Raw genomic sequence first — 15,761 nt, 5'->3', positions numbered from 1 at the left:
AAGCAGCATCAATATTTCATGGTGCAATCAAAGTAATACAAATAGGTAGGTTTCCGTTTTTCACTCTCACCTCTCAATTAGTCTGACTCGGACTTGAGAATAATAGCTGCCTGAATGTATAAAAAGCACTGGCTCTGCCCGCCGGCGCCCCCAGGCCAGAATGGACTCCTCACGATGAGAGCGTAGCGGTGAAGCGCGTAATGCGTCACTGCTACGTTCTGATTGTGAGGCGAGGGCTGGCCAAAATTGTAATTACTGGGACGTCATTGGTAGTGCTCGTGCGCGCCGCGCACACTACAACTGATTGACGGCCCTGGAGTCTGACTCTCTCTGAGGCTGGGGGTGGGGCAACAACGGTCGGAGGACACTGTGGACACACTAACGGCGGGACTTAAGCCGCGCTCCAGCCTGCACTCCTTCTTTCTGACCTGCTTTCGGTAACTGCAGGCTGCACATGACAGTGCACACAAACGCGGCGGCGGGACTTACATTTTGGCAATTTAATTGAAAGCACTGTTGTTGCAGGCGGCCGTGCCAGTGCTTTCAATTAAATTGCCAAAAAGTAAGTCCCGCCGCCGCGTTTGTGTGCACTGTCATGTGCAGCCTGCAGTTACCGAAAGCAGGTCAGAAGGAAGAAGTGTAGGCTGGAGCGTGGCCGGCTCCTGCGTGAGCTTTCTTTGCACTTTTACTGGCTACTGGGCATGGCCGTTGCACTAGAGGCCCGTTGTGGCCGTGGCCGCCATTATAATTTATTTGGGGAGTGGGGACACTTTGTTCGTTCGTTCCCAATACCAAATAAATTATAAAGGCCGCGCGGCCGCAACGGGCCTCCAGTGCCGCACGGCCGCGGCCGCCTCAAAAATGGTGCAGCCTGGGGCGAACCGCCACCCTCGCCCCCCTATCTACGCCACTGAGTACTCATCACATTTGAGGATCATTAGAATGCGTTGCAATTACAGCCCATAAAGGCATCACAGATGACATCACAGGATTAAATAACATTAGTAAATGCATTTCTGGTGCAATTACACCTCTTCACCTCCAGGGGATGCCCTTCTCCAGACATCCCCAACTCAGCCCTTCACTCTTTAATGCACTTCTCCATACACCCCCAGCTGTAGAACAAAAGTTCCAACCCAAGAGGTGTGATAACGCTGGCTGAGCCCTTGAGGGATTATCCTTTTTAAGTCCCCATAAGACTTAGGGAGGGACTTCTATTTTTGGGCTGAGGGAAACTGCCCATCTCCAGCAGCTCCCCCTGCTCCTTGTCACGCATGTGGTTGTGACCCCGTTCGCCGAGGCCACCACAAGCCAAGAAAATGCTGTTTCCCCTTGCAGGCAGAATGCAAAAACAACAGTTGATGGGCAGAATGCAGAACAATGTCATACATTCACCCCAGTACAGAGATCAGGGCCTAAATCCATCGTTTTTTTTCACTCCACACCACCCCAGTTCAGACATGGCCATATGCAAATCAGCCTTGACCCTGTGCCTCATGTGAACAGTACAGCCCGAATTGCAAAGCCATGTCTTTCCTGGACCGGAATCAAGCATCCTAGGACCGGTTTCTAGCTATCAGCCGTCTTCAGCCAGGATAGCTTGACTCCAGTGGTGTGGAGAGCATGGGACTCACGTCTGAGCATACCCATCCCACTCGGGGTGACAAATGCAAAAACAACAGTTGATGGACAGAATGCAGAACAATGTCATACATTCACCCCAGTACAGAGATATGGGCCTAAATCCATAATTTGTTTGCACTCCACACCACCCCAGTTCAGAAATGGCCATATGCAAATCAGCCTTGACCCTGTGCCTCATGGGAACAGTCCAGCCCGAACTGCAAAGCCATGTCTTTCCTGGACCAGAATCAAGCATCCTAGGACCGGTTTCTGGCTATTAGCCGTCTTCAGCCAGGATAGCTTGACTCCAGTGGTGTGGAGAGCATGGGACTCACGTCTAAGCATATCCATCCCACTCGGGGTGACAAATGCAAAAACAACAGTTGATGGACAGAATGCAGAACAATGTCATACATTCACCCCAGTACAGAGATATGGGCCTAAATCCATCATTTTTTTGCACTCCACACCACCCCAGTTTCGACATGGCCATATGCAAATCAGCCTTGACCCTGTGCCTCATGGGAACAGTCCAGCCCGAACTGCAAAGCCATGTCTTTCCTGGACCAGAATCAAGCATCCTAGGACCGGTTTCTGGCTATTAGCTTGACTCCAGTGGTGTGGAGAGTATGGGACTCACGTCTGAGCATACCCATCCCACTCAGGGTGACAAATGCAAAAACAACAGTTGATGGGCAGAATGCAAAACAATGTCATACATTCACCCCAGTACAGAGATATGGGCCTAAATCCATAATTTTTTTGCACTCCACACCACCCCAGTTCAGACATGGCCATATGCAAATCAGCCTTGACTCTGTGCCTCATGGGAACAGTCCAGCCCGAACTGCAAAGCCATGTCTTTCCTGGACCAGAATCAAGCATCCTAGGACCGGTTTCTGGCTATTAGCCGTCTTCAGCCAGGATAGCTTGACTCCAGTGGTGTGGAGAGCATGGGACTCACGTCTGAGCATATCCATCCCACTCGGGGTGACAAATGCAAAAACAACAGTTGATGGACAGAATGCAGAACAATGTCATACATTCACCCCAGTACAGAGATATGGGCCTAAATCCATCATTTTTTTGCACTCCACACCACCCCAGTTCCGACATGGCCATATGCAAATCAGCCTTGACCCTGTGCCTCATGGGAACAGTCCAGCCCGAACTGCAAAGCCATGTCTTTCCTGGACCAGAATCAAGCATCCTAGGACCGGTTTCTGGCTTTTAGCTTGACTCCAATGGTGTGGAGAGTATGGGACTCACGTCTGAGCATACCCATCCCACTCGGGGTGACAAATGCAAAAACAACAGTTGATGGACAGAATGCAGAACAATGTCATACATTCACCCCAGTACAGAGATATGGGCCTAAATCCATCATTTGTTTGCACTCCTCACCACCCCAGTTCAGACATGGCCATATGGAAATCAGCCTTGACCATGTGCCTCATGGGAACAGTCCAGCCCGAACTGCCTGGCATGCAAGGCATTCTGGGAACTTTTGCATGTCAGAACAGCGGCTCTCCCGCTGTGCCGGGGAGAGCTGCGCCACCTGCATTTCTTTGCAGGGGCCCGGTCCCATCTGGGCCCTCCCGCCTCACCATGCTCGTTGTGGGGCCCGGTCCCACCGGACCCCCAGGTATGGGGATGCGACTCAGGGAGCCCACCCCCAGCCGCTCTGTGGGTTTTTGGGGGGGCGGTCCATTCCGGGCCCCATGCAGCTCCTCTCTTCCTGTTTGGGTTCCCGGTCCCACCCTGACACCCACATGCCTCTGCATTGAAGGGCAGCCCTCGGAGCCCACCCCCGGCTGCCCCTGCTAGGTCCCCGCCCGGCCAGCACCCTCGCGTGCTGCCGCGGGAGCTGGCACATCAGACACTGAGCTTCCGGCTGGTCCGTTCAGACCTCAGGGGAAGTGTGGCGGCACACCCCCAGCCTCCTTCTCCTCTGCTGGGTGCAGGGATGGGGTCAGGGGCCCCTAGGACACCTTCATGGGGGCGCGATGGTGCCCCCCGGCTTGGACAGGCATTCTTCGGGGGCCCGGAGTTGGGATCTCGGGCCCCTCATCTACCTTCACAGGGAGCGCGACTGTGCTCCCCGACTTGGGCTTTTCTGCTGGGGGCGTGATGGGGCTACCCACCTCCACCTCCTCACACAGGGCCAACCTTCACGGGGAGCGCGACAGCACTCCCTGATTTCCGCCACATCTTCGGGGCCCGGAGTTGGGATCCCGGGCCCCCCTTGGGAAATCTTCAAGGGGAGTGAGACGGCGCTCCCCAGTTTCCTCTTCTTTCTGCGGGGGCCAGGGTGGGCTCCTGGCACCCAGCAGGGGCTCTTTGACAGGTAGCGTGACGGCGCACCCCGACTTAACTTCTTGCGGGGGTAGCCCCCAGGACCTGACCCACCCTGGGGGCACGTTTGAGACCAGCGGCGGAGCCCCATGCGCTTTGTCATCGGTCCAATTAGAGGTCAAAGGTCGCCCACCTTGTGGGGGGCATATCTCAGCCCCCAGGCGGCTGCTTTTGGTGATCTTGGCCTCTTCTTGCTCCTGGTGGGGCACCTCAGCCACTGGGAGCACTTTCCTTCAACCTTATGGTCACACAGAGGGTAGATTCCACAGGGAGCTGTCTTCACTGGATCCATGCACCAGCCTTTCGCCTGGCTCTCCTCCTGGTCCTCTCTTCTCCCTGTGCAGAGGACCCTGCTTCGGCCCACTGGTCCTGGTCTCTTCTCCTGGCGCTGTTCAGGATTCTGGGGAAGTCAGGGGGTCCTCTTTCCAACTGCCCATTGCCACAGGCTCCAGCACCCTATGCCTCAGCAGACCGCAGCACAGAGAGAGCTCCTCTTTCTGCGCAAGTTATTTTAAGAAGTTGGGGAAAGGGCCGGCAGGAAGTCTCTGTTTGCCCTATCACACAGCAACACATCACTTCCCTGCCCCTGCTCCCTCCTTCCTGCTCAGGCCTCTGGGTTGGTTCAAGATGGCGGCATCCAGGGATTCCTGCCACATAGTCTCTGAAAAAGCCCCTTCCCCCAGGGCTGCCTTCTCCCTGGTGCCGCCTGGTGCCTGGCACCCAGTGATAGCTGCTGATGGATAAGCCTGTACCTCCACCCATCTTCTCTGCCTTGGAGAGGAGGTCTTAGCTCGTGGAAGAAAGGTCTTCAATCCAGCCTGCTGATGGCAGGCCCCAGCCAGACCCTGGTTATGGCTGACTCAGAGAATTATGACATTTCAGGATGACCCAAAAGGAGTACAAATATGACTTTGCACTCTGCAGAATACTTATTCTCAAACATGTTACAGTGGACTTTAGTGTGTGTCTGGAATTTGCAGGCCTTGGGAAAGTAAAACTAGCCCATGTGATCCCTATCTCCATAATAGAATATTGGAATACACACTGTAAAGCACACTGACTTTCCCCGACATGTTTCTTCCCACTGTATAAAGCCTATTTTATGTCACCACCCAATTCTGCATAAGACCTGCCACACAATTCACTTTGTAGCTGCTCCTGGACTGCGCACGCCAGGAATCTCCCCTGCGCAGCCCGTACACGTGTGCAAACGAATGTACACATGTGTCTGCATGTAACCAGCCTGGTGTCCTTTGCTCCAGCTGCTGCGCAGCAGACTGGTCAAGCCAGGGGTACACCAATAAAATCCCCATGCAGTCTCTTTCATTATGCATTCACTGTGGGTGAGTCCCAACTTATGAGTCTCCACCACAGTAAAAGCTCAACAATTAGGTACTCAAAAACCGAAACATCCGGCCGGCCCCGAGTGTCAGAATCACCTTCTAACGCCGCCTCACTCCCACCTTGTCGCAGTACTTACTAGGAGGTGTGATCACCTCCTGCCAGACACCATGTGACTTAGCAAAAGACTCAGAAACTGGCCTCCTTCCACTCCCTTGTCACTCCTCTCCGCAGGCTACTTCTCTTGCGAGGGCCACAAAAGGGGCAGAGACTCTCAAGTGTTCCAGTTTTCTCTGCTTGCTTTGACGGATAGTGCTTGAATTGGCTGGGCCAGGTCCCCTGACCTCGCATTTATTTAATTTCTTTTAAATTTCTATCCTAAAAAACAATGCTGGGACCCCTTTGCACAAGGCTTGGTGTTCCATCCCTGGAATCCGCAATGTTACCAGTGGCACAATATCTTATGTTTCTCTTTATAAAGCTTTATTTGCTGACGCTTCTGGGCCACCGTGCAGCCCAGCGGCCTGGTGGCAGCACCAACTCGGACATTCTTCGGTATGTCCCTTTTCCATTTCTCCAGGTAAGCCTAGGAACCTGAATAATGTACATGTGCGTTTTGTGTTTAAGAGCTGGAGTTGCTATTCCTTAAGCATCCTTCCCGCTTTGTGGTCCTTTCGGTGAGTGAGGCCTTTTGGTTTAATGGATTTTTCAGACCTCGCGCCGAGGTCTCCGGAGCATCTTTTGCTTTGTCAAGCCCCACTATGTTTTCATGTGCTGATATTTATTTGTAAAGAAGCCTTTCATTTTTATGGTATGCCAATTTTATATTATTTCAGGAGTATGAAGAAGTCTTCAGTGTAATCCATATGCCTTAATATGTTCAGTCTCTGGAACAACTGATGGCCGCTTAGCTGCTGGCTGGGTGGCCTTTTCCATGCTTATCTTTTTTTTTGTTGTAAAGACAGCTCTGGAGGTCTGGTGCAACCTCAGTGTTAGAAATATAAAATTCACAAGTTTTAGCACAAATAGGCAATCCCAATTTCGTCAATGTAAGGTTTTTAGTGCAGGAAGAAAGGTGCTCGGGCTAGATAAGGCGTCTGTCTAGTGAGTTACGTGTATGTACGGTGCCTGCCGGTCAAGGGGACACACCCTGAAACCCCCGTATGTATGTGAGTCAAGAAACCCACAATTTTAAAGTAAAGCAAAGTCCAGGGCACACGTAATGAGAGTCAAAGTTTTGTTCCGTGCGATATGGTGAACTGAACAGGATTTTAGATTGACAACAGATAAGTAGTTTCACTTGTGTTTTAATCAACCAAATTGAGGGAGAAACCAGCCGACACGTGTTTCGCCACATGTGGGAGTGATCCCGTGACTCTTCAGGGCTGGGAGATGATACAAAACATCAAAATAAACTAATAGTTAAGGATCAGAAAATTGGGGAATGCCTGGGATGTCTGCGTGGCACAACTCATCATGTGTTGTTGCGGCACCATTAAACAGTGGAAACCCTAGGTGAAAGTGCAGCGGCTGTTCCGTGGGTGGAAGAACTATTGACATGAATGGAGTGACTGTGTGAGGTGGGTACGTCATGTTAAAATAGCACATGCGTAAGCAAATGGGAAAAGGGGAAAATGTAACAAAAAGCAAAACATAAGTGACATGATCATGGCACATTGTGATTCACCTGTGGTGACATCCAGTAGAAAACACACATAAGTGAAAATTGACTCATCACAGTAGGTTAATACAATGCTGCAGAACATATCTCATGCATGAAAACATAATTCTTGTTTCTCCTAATAGGCAAATGCAATATCTGTGCGTTCAAAATCTGTGGACAGGTGCCAAAGGAACCGGGGTGACCGTGTGTGTAACATATGACGCCTGTGTCGGGAGGGATAGGGTGATTGTGTCGCCATGACGCTAGGTAAACCAGTGAAAATCAGTTCATGTGCATGAGGTTACTAACGAAATAGTAATAGTAAAGCAGGATACCTGAGATGAAGTAGTTTGGAAGTTGGTCTGTGGGTGGAGGGAAAAGGGGGAGTCAATTGATGAGGACACGAGAGAGGGATAGGAAACAAAACAAACACTGGCATTATCCAAAAGAGTGTCACAGTAGGCCAAATCTTGACTTACCATGTAGCCGGTGAAAATTCCAACCCGGCTAGGGCGTTTGCTCTGGTTAAGGAGAAAGGAGGAGGAGCGGGTGCTTGTCAGGCTAACCTGGCGAGGACACAGAAACAAGGTGGGTGTGGGCATTGGTAGTATGCCATGTATAAGTAGGGGGTGGAATTGAAACTCACCCAGTCGCCGTTATACTGGGAGATCCTGCTTGTTGTGGCGCTTGAGGGGCGCAGAAGTCAATGGTAGGCGAGGGAGTAAAGGCCTAATCGGGGGGAGGGAAGTGGTCAGTAGTGAACTGCTGTTAGGCGTGACATAACACGAGGCACGATGATGGAGGGGCGCAGAAGTCAATGGTAGGCGAGGGAGTAAAGCCTAATCGGGGGGAGGGAAGTGGTCAGTAGTGAACTGCTGTTAGGCGTGACAAAACACGAGGCGCGATGATGTGGGGGTGCCGTGCTACAATCTATATTACCTGGATATACGTGCATCAGTGTACAGCGGTCTAGAAAGGGTTCGCTGTAAGAAAGAGGGGGTATGTGTGAGCAATGGTCCCGGGTCAGGGCGTAAGGGAAGGTTGCGGGTGCGAGATGCTCTTACCAGAAAACTAGAATTGGGGGGGCAGTCCAGTGTTCATGCTAGGCTGGTGGGTACACCGGCACCAAAGAGGATCTAAAGGAAAAGACAGGGTTACCAATAACCCAACACACCCTGGGGGCAGAAAAGAAGCTCCCACTGGTGAGTGCGAGCCGTCAGGACTTAGCGTCCAACCGAGGATTAGGGTTGCTGGAACACTAGTGCCATCTCGCTTGCCAAACCGGAAGCGGAAGACGAAAGGTGGGATGGAATATTTAAGGCCAATATGAAATAACCACTAGAGCGTGAATGTAAATGGAAACCATCCCGCCGGAAGTGAGGATTAGCTGGGTCCTCTGTGACTATGACAGTGCTGCACGTCTGTGCAGGCTATAAACTTGTCAATGAATTGCCCCATGAGGCGAGTATAATGTGCTGGCCGCAAGATCGCAATTTAAGAAAAACGCATGGGGAAGATATAACCCCGCGGGCCCCAGAGTGTATGGTAGGAGGTTGGGCCTCAAAGTAAGCCCAGAGGGCCTACTCGATCTAGGGTGAAGAGTGTGAACTCCGGGGAAGAGGGGAGAATGTAGCTTGTGCCCCGTTATGGGTACAAGAGCATGGTGGTGTCACTGACTTCTATGCGAGACGTCTGTTGTGTGTAAGTGCCGGGCTGCACAGCAGTGCGCCCCAGGGATGATACAAATATAGCAATGGATGGCCTGTGCACCTATGTAAATGGAGCAAACATGTATCTGAGAGGAAATGCATGTACAAAATACTTGGTGCACCAGTGTGTCAATATGGGTGCATGACAACAATTACTGTGCTTGGCACAGGGCACTAATGGTAATTTGTGGGCTCCAATAGCCATGACGTGGCATCACACTAATTAATAAAGAACTGAAGAGGGCAAGCGTACGCCCCTGGGATTCTAAGGAGGAGGCAGTGAGGAAGAGCCTGTGCACCTGTGTGCACAAGACAGCAATTCTTCTGAGGATATGTATTTGGAGAAGGACACATGCCTAGTGTTTGGGCATTGGGCCCATATGTCAGTACAAATGCTTCACATACATTACTGTGATTGGTCTTGGAGCCCTGTGAAAATACTACAAGTGGGTTTAGCTATGTCGATCAGTTACATAAAATCATGCAAAAGGTACAGTCTAGGTGTATTTTAATCTCCGAGAAAGTAATGTAGTTCATGGTCTGTGTTCAACCCATGTTGAACCGTCTGGAGGCGCATGATCCAGGTAGCCTCCAGACGCCTGAGTCTCAGTTCCCTGTTCCCTCCTCTGGGACTGTTGGTTGCCACATCGAGGTCGAAGAAGGAAAACTGTTTCTTGGTGCTTTGGGTTGTACAGGTCATGATATGTGTTACTATGGGGTAACGTTGGCCTTGGTTCTGGAGTGCCCTCACGTGTTCCCCAATCCAGTCTTTTAATGATCTGATAGTGCTGCCAATGTATCTTTGTTTGCATGTACACTCCAGGGCGTAAACATCGAATTTGGCGTTGCACCCTATGTTTTGTCTGATCATGTATTCCTTCTTGTTGATGTCCATGAAGGTCTTCACGCCATTTTGAGCTAGTCTGCACACCCCACAATAGCCACATTTGAAGAATCTCAGTGTGTGAGTGGTGAGCCATGTTTCTTTGATCGGGGGTTCGGTATGCTGGGAAACAGTCTAGTTCTTAGTGTTCTGCCCCGTCTGTACGTGATTTGTGGTCTAGCTGTGATGACCCCTTTGAGCGAAGTGTCTGCTGCAAGAATACTCCAGTGTCTGTTGAGTCTCCTTTTGATGCTAAACCCATGTCGCTGTAGTCGGTGATGAGTCTCACCGGCATCTCTTATGTTTTTATGTTAGGCGCCTAGTGTATCTTGTCTACCTACGGTGTCTATTCTTTCCTGAGCTTTATTCAGGCTGTGTCCGTTGTAGCCCCTTGCTTCAAACCTCAGTTTCATGTCTGTCATGCATTCTTGGAATGTGATTCTTCACTACTGTTGCGCCTGGCTCTGACAAACTCTCCGAATGGTATGGCCTGTTTTTGGTGGGAAGGATGTGAACTTTCAGCGTGTGGAATAGCATTACACAAGGTGGCTTTTCTGTGCAGTCTACTATGTAGGGTGTTGGATTTGATAAAGAGCTCTACATCCAGAAAGATGATGCTGGATGTGCTTGATTCACTTGTGAACCTCATGTTCATATCATTTGTGTTCAAATATTTACAGAATTCCTTCAGTTCGTTCTGGGATGCTGACCATAGTAGAAGGCAATCATCAATGTAACGACCCCAATAAACTATAGAGTCTACCCAAGGGGCCCCTCTGGTGCTCCATATCCAGTTGGTTTCCAGTACTCCCATGAAGAGATTGGCGAAAGATGGGGAGAATTTCGAGCCCATGGCCATGCCCTTATTTTGTTTATACCAGCTGTTATTGTACAGAAAGAAGTTGTTGTTTAAGATCATGTCCATCATCTTGTTGAGCATTTGAGTGTGTTGCCACAGGGTGACTGGCCTATTGAGTAGTAAGCTTGTGGCAGCTTTCAGTCCAAATTCAGGTTCATTAGTAGTGTACAAGGAGACCACGTCTAACGTGGAAAGAATCATACCCGGCTGCCATTGGACATCGGATAAGATGCCGAGAATGTGCTTTGTGTCCTGTATGTGAGAGGGAAGGTTTTTGACCATGGGGCTCAGGAAAAGGTCAACATACTGTGCAAGTCTCTCAGTTGGTCCCCCGATCCCAAAGACTATTGGTCTACCTGGTGGGAAAGGAGCCGTCTTATGTATCTTGGGGAGGGTGTATAAGCAGGGTAACGCTGGTCTATGTACTTTGAGATATAGTAGCTCCTGATTGTCAATCAGGCCTGCTGTGTGCCACTCTGTAAGGTATTTATTGATCTTAATGACCAGAGAGTGAGTGGGGTTCTGACTGACCCGTTCATAGCACGTCGTCTCCTGTAGTTGAGATACCCCCCACTTATACATGGCACACTACCAATGCCCACACCAACCTTGTTTCTGTGTCCTCGCCAGGTTGGCCTGACAAGCACCCGCTCCTCCTCTTTTCTCCGTACCCGGAGCAAACGCCTTAGCTGGGTTGGAATTATCACCGGCTACATGGTAAGTCACGATTTGGCCTACCGTGACACTCTTTTGGATAATGCCAGTGTTTGTTTTGTTTCATCTGGAGGCCACCTGGATCATGCGCCTCCAGTTGGTTCAACACGGGTTGAACACAGACCATGAACTACATTACTTTCTGGGAGATTAAAGCACACCAAGACTGTACCTTTCCCGTACCTTGCGCATGATGTTATGTAACGGATTGACATGGCTTAACCCACCTGTAGTATGTCACAGGGTTCCAAGATCAGTCACTGTAATGTATGTGAAGCATTTGTACTGCCATATGAGCCCCATGCCCAAACTCTAGACATGCGTCCTTCTCCAAATACATATCCTCAGAGGAATTGCTGTCTTGTGCACACAGGTGCACACGCTCTTCCTCACTGCCTCCTCCTTAGAATCCCGGGGGCGCACGCTTGCCCTCTTCAGTTCTTTATCAATTAGTGTGACGCTACGACATGGCTATTGTCACCCATAAATTGCCATTAGTGTCCTGTGCCAAGCACAGTAATTGCTGTCATGCACCCTTATTGACACACGGGCGCACCAAGTATTTTTTACTTGCATTTCCTCTTGGATACATGTTTGCTCCATATACATAGATGCACAGGCCATCCGTTGCTATATTGTTATCATCCCTGGGGCACACTGCTGTGCAGCCCGGCACTTACAAATGACAGACCTCTCGCATAGAAATCAGGGACATCACCATGCTCTTGTACCCATAACGGGACACCAGCTACATTCTCCCCTCTTTCCAGAGCACAGACTCTTCACCCTAGATCTAGTAGGCCCTCTGGGTTTACTTTGGCGCCCAACCTCCTACCACACACTCTGGGGCCCCACGGAGTTAAATCTTCCCCATGCGTTTTTCTTATATTGGGATCTTGCAGCCAGCACATTATACTCGCCTCACTGGGCAATTCATTGACAGGTTCATAGACTGCACAGATGTGCAGCACAGTCATAGTCACAGAGGACCCACCAGCTAATCCTCACTTCCAGCGGGATGGTTTCCGTTTACATTCACGCTCTAGTGGTTATTTCATATTGGCCTTAAATATTCCATCCCACCTTTTGTCTTCCGCTTCCGGATTGGCAGCGAGACCGCACTACTGTTCCAGCAACCCTAATCCTCGGTTGGACAGTAAGTCCTGACTGTTCCCACTCACCAGTGAGAGCTCCTTTTCTGCCCCCAGCGTGTGTTGGGTTATCGGTAACCCTGTCTTTTCCTTTAGATCCTCTTCGGCACCGGTGTACCCACCAGCCTAGCCTGAACACTGGACTGCCCCCCAATTCTAGTTTTCCGGTAAGAGCATCTCGCACCCGCAGCCTTCCCCTACGCCCTGACCCGGGACCAATGCTCACACATACCCCCTCTTTCTTACAGCGAACCCTTTCTGGGCTGCTGTACACTGATCAACGCCTATCCAGGTAATATAGATTGTAGCACGGCGCCCCCACATCATCATGCCTAGTGTTTTGTCATGCCTAACAGCAATTCACTACTGACCGCTTCCCTCTCCCCGAATAGGCCTATACTCCATTGCCTACCATTGACTTCTGCGCCCCTCAAGCGCCACACAAAGTCAGATCTCGCAGTGTACCGGCGACCAGTGAGTTCCAATTCCACCCCCCACTTATACATGGCACACTACCAATGCCCACACCAACCTTGTTTCTGTGTCCTCGCCAGGTTGGCCTGACAAGCACCCGCTCCTCCTCCTTTCTCTGTACCCGGAGCAAATGCCCTAGCCGGGTTGGAATTATCACCGGCTACATGGTAAGTCACAAATTGGCCTACCTTGACACTCTTTTGGATAATGCCAGTGTTTGTTTTGTTTCCTATCCCTCTCTCGTGTCCTCCTCAATTGACTCCCCCTTTTCCCTCCACCCACAGACCAACTTCCAAACTACTTAATCTCAGGTATCCTGCTTTACTATTACTCTTTCGTTAGTAACCTCATGCACATGAACTGATTTTCACTGGTTTACCTAGCGTCATGGCGACACAATCGCCCTATCCCTCCCAGCATCACCTTTCTGGATGTAGAGCTCTATATCAAATCCGACACCCTACATAGTAGACTGCACAGAAAAGCCCCCTTGTGTAATGCTATTCTACACGCTGAAAGTTCACATCCTTCCCACCAAAAATAGGCCATTCCATTTGTAGAGTTCGTCAGAGCCAGGCACAACTGTAGTGAAGAATCAGAATTCAAAGAATGCATGACAGACATGAAACAGAGGTTTGAGGCAAGGGGCTACAACACACGCAGCCTGAACAAAGCTCAGAAAAGAATAGACACCTTAGGTAGACAAGATACACTAGGCGCCACTGATGAGGTGAGACTCATCACCAACCACAGCGACATGGGTTTAGCAATCAAAAGGAGCCTCAACAGACACTGGGGTATTCTTGCAGCAGACACTTCGCTCAAAGGGGTCATCACAGCTAGACCACAAATCACGTACAGACGGGGCAGAACACTAAGAACTAGACTGTGTCCCAGCATACCGAACCCCCCGATCAAAGAAACATGGCTCACCACTCACACACTGGGATTCTTCAAATGTGGCTATTGTGGGGTGTGCAGACTAGCCCAAAATGGCGTGAAGACCTTCATGGACATCAACAAGAAAGAATACACGATCAGACAAAACGTAGGTTGCAACACCAAACTCGTTGTTTACGCCCTGGAGTGTACGTGCAAATGAAGATGCATTGGCAGCACCATCAGACCATTAAAAGACAGATTGGGGAACACACAAGGGCACTCCAGAACCAAGACCAAAGTTACCCCATGGCAACATATATCATGACCTGTACAACCCAAAGAACCAAGAAATGGTTTTCCTTCCTCTGCCTCGATGTGGCAACCAATAGTCCCAGAGGAGGGAACAGGGAACTGAGACTCAGGCGTCTGGAGGCCACCTGGATCATGCGCCTCCAGTTGGTTCAACACGAGTTGAACACAGACCATGAACTACATTACTTTCTTGGAGATTAAAACACACCAAGACTGTACCTTTCCCGTACCTTGCGCATGATGTTATGTAACGGATTGACATGGCTTAACCCACCTGTAGTATGTCACAGGGCTCCAAGACCAATCACTGTAATGTATGTGAAGCATTTCTACTGCCATATGGGCCCCATGCCCAAACACTAGACATGCGTCCTTCTCCAAATACATATCCTCAGAAGAATTGCTGTCTTGTGCACACAGGTGCACACGCTCTTCCTCACTGCCTCCTCCTTAGAACCCCGGGGGCGTACGCTTGCCCTCTTCAGTTCTTTATCAATTAGTGTGACGCTACGTCATGGCTATTGTCGCCCATATATTACCATTAGTGCCCTGTGCCAAGCACAGTAATTGCTGTCATGCACCCATATTGACACACTGGTGCACCAAGTATTTTTTACATGCATTTCCTCGCGGATACATGTTTGCTCCATATACATAGATGCACAGGCCATCCATTGTTATATTATTATCATCCCTGTGGCACACTGCTGTGCATGACATGACATGACAGACCTCTCGCATAGAAGTCAGGGACACCACCATGCTCTTGTACCCATAACGGGGCACCAGCTACATTCTACCCTCTTCCCGGAGCACAGACTCTTCACCCTAGATCGAGTAGGCCATCTGGGTTTACTTTGGCGCCCAACCTCCTACCACACATTCTGGGGCCCCACGGGGTTATATCTTCCCCATGCGTTTTTCTTATATTGGGATCTTGCAGCCAGCACATTATACTCGCCTCACTGGGCAATTCATTGACAGGTTCATAGCCTGCACAGATGTGCAGCACAGTCATAGTCACAGAGGACTCCCCAGCTAATCCTCACTTCCAGCGGGATGGTTTCCGTTTACATTCACGCTCTAGTGGTTATTTCATATTGGGCTTAAATATTCCATCCCACCTTTTGTCTTCCGATTCCGGTTTGGCAAGCGAGACCGCACTACTGTTCCAGCAACCCTAATCCTCGGTTGGACGGTAAGTCCTGACGGTTCCCACTCACCAGTGAGAGCTCCTTTTCTGCCCCCAGCGTGTGTAGGGTTATCGGTAACCCTGTCAGTTCCTTTAGATCCTCTTTGGCGCCGGTGTACCCACCAGCCCAGCCTGAACACTAGACTGCCCCCCATTTCTAGTTTTCCGGTAAGAGCATCTCGCATCCGCAGAGTTCCCCTACGCCCTGACCCGGGACCATTGCTCACACATACCCCCTCTTTCTTACAGCGAACCCTTTCTGGACTGCTGTACACTGATTAACGCCTATCCAGGTAATATAGATTGTAGCACGGTGCCCCCACATCATCGTGCCTAGTGTTTTGTCAAGCCTAACAGCAGTTCACTACTGACCGCTTCCCTCTCCCCGAATAGGCCTTACTCCCTTGCCTACCATTGACTTCTGCGCCCCTCAAGCGCCACAAAAAGCCGGATCTCGCAGTATACCGGCGACCGGGTGAGTTCCAATTCCCCCCCCCACTTATACATGGCACACTACCAATGCCCACACCAACCTTGTTTCTGTGCCCTCGCCAGGTTGGCCTGACAAGCACCCGCTCCTCCTCCTTTCTCCGTACCCGGAGC

This window comes from Lissotriton helveticus, chromosome 3_1 (genome assembly GCF_964261635.1).
Source record: "Lissotriton helveticus chromosome 3_1, aLisHel1.1, whole genome shotgun sequence".
Lineage (NCBI taxonomy): Eukaryota > Metazoa > Chordata > Amphibia > Caudata > Salamandridae > Lissotriton > Lissotriton helveticus.
Note: the sequence above shows the minus strand (reverse complement) of the source record.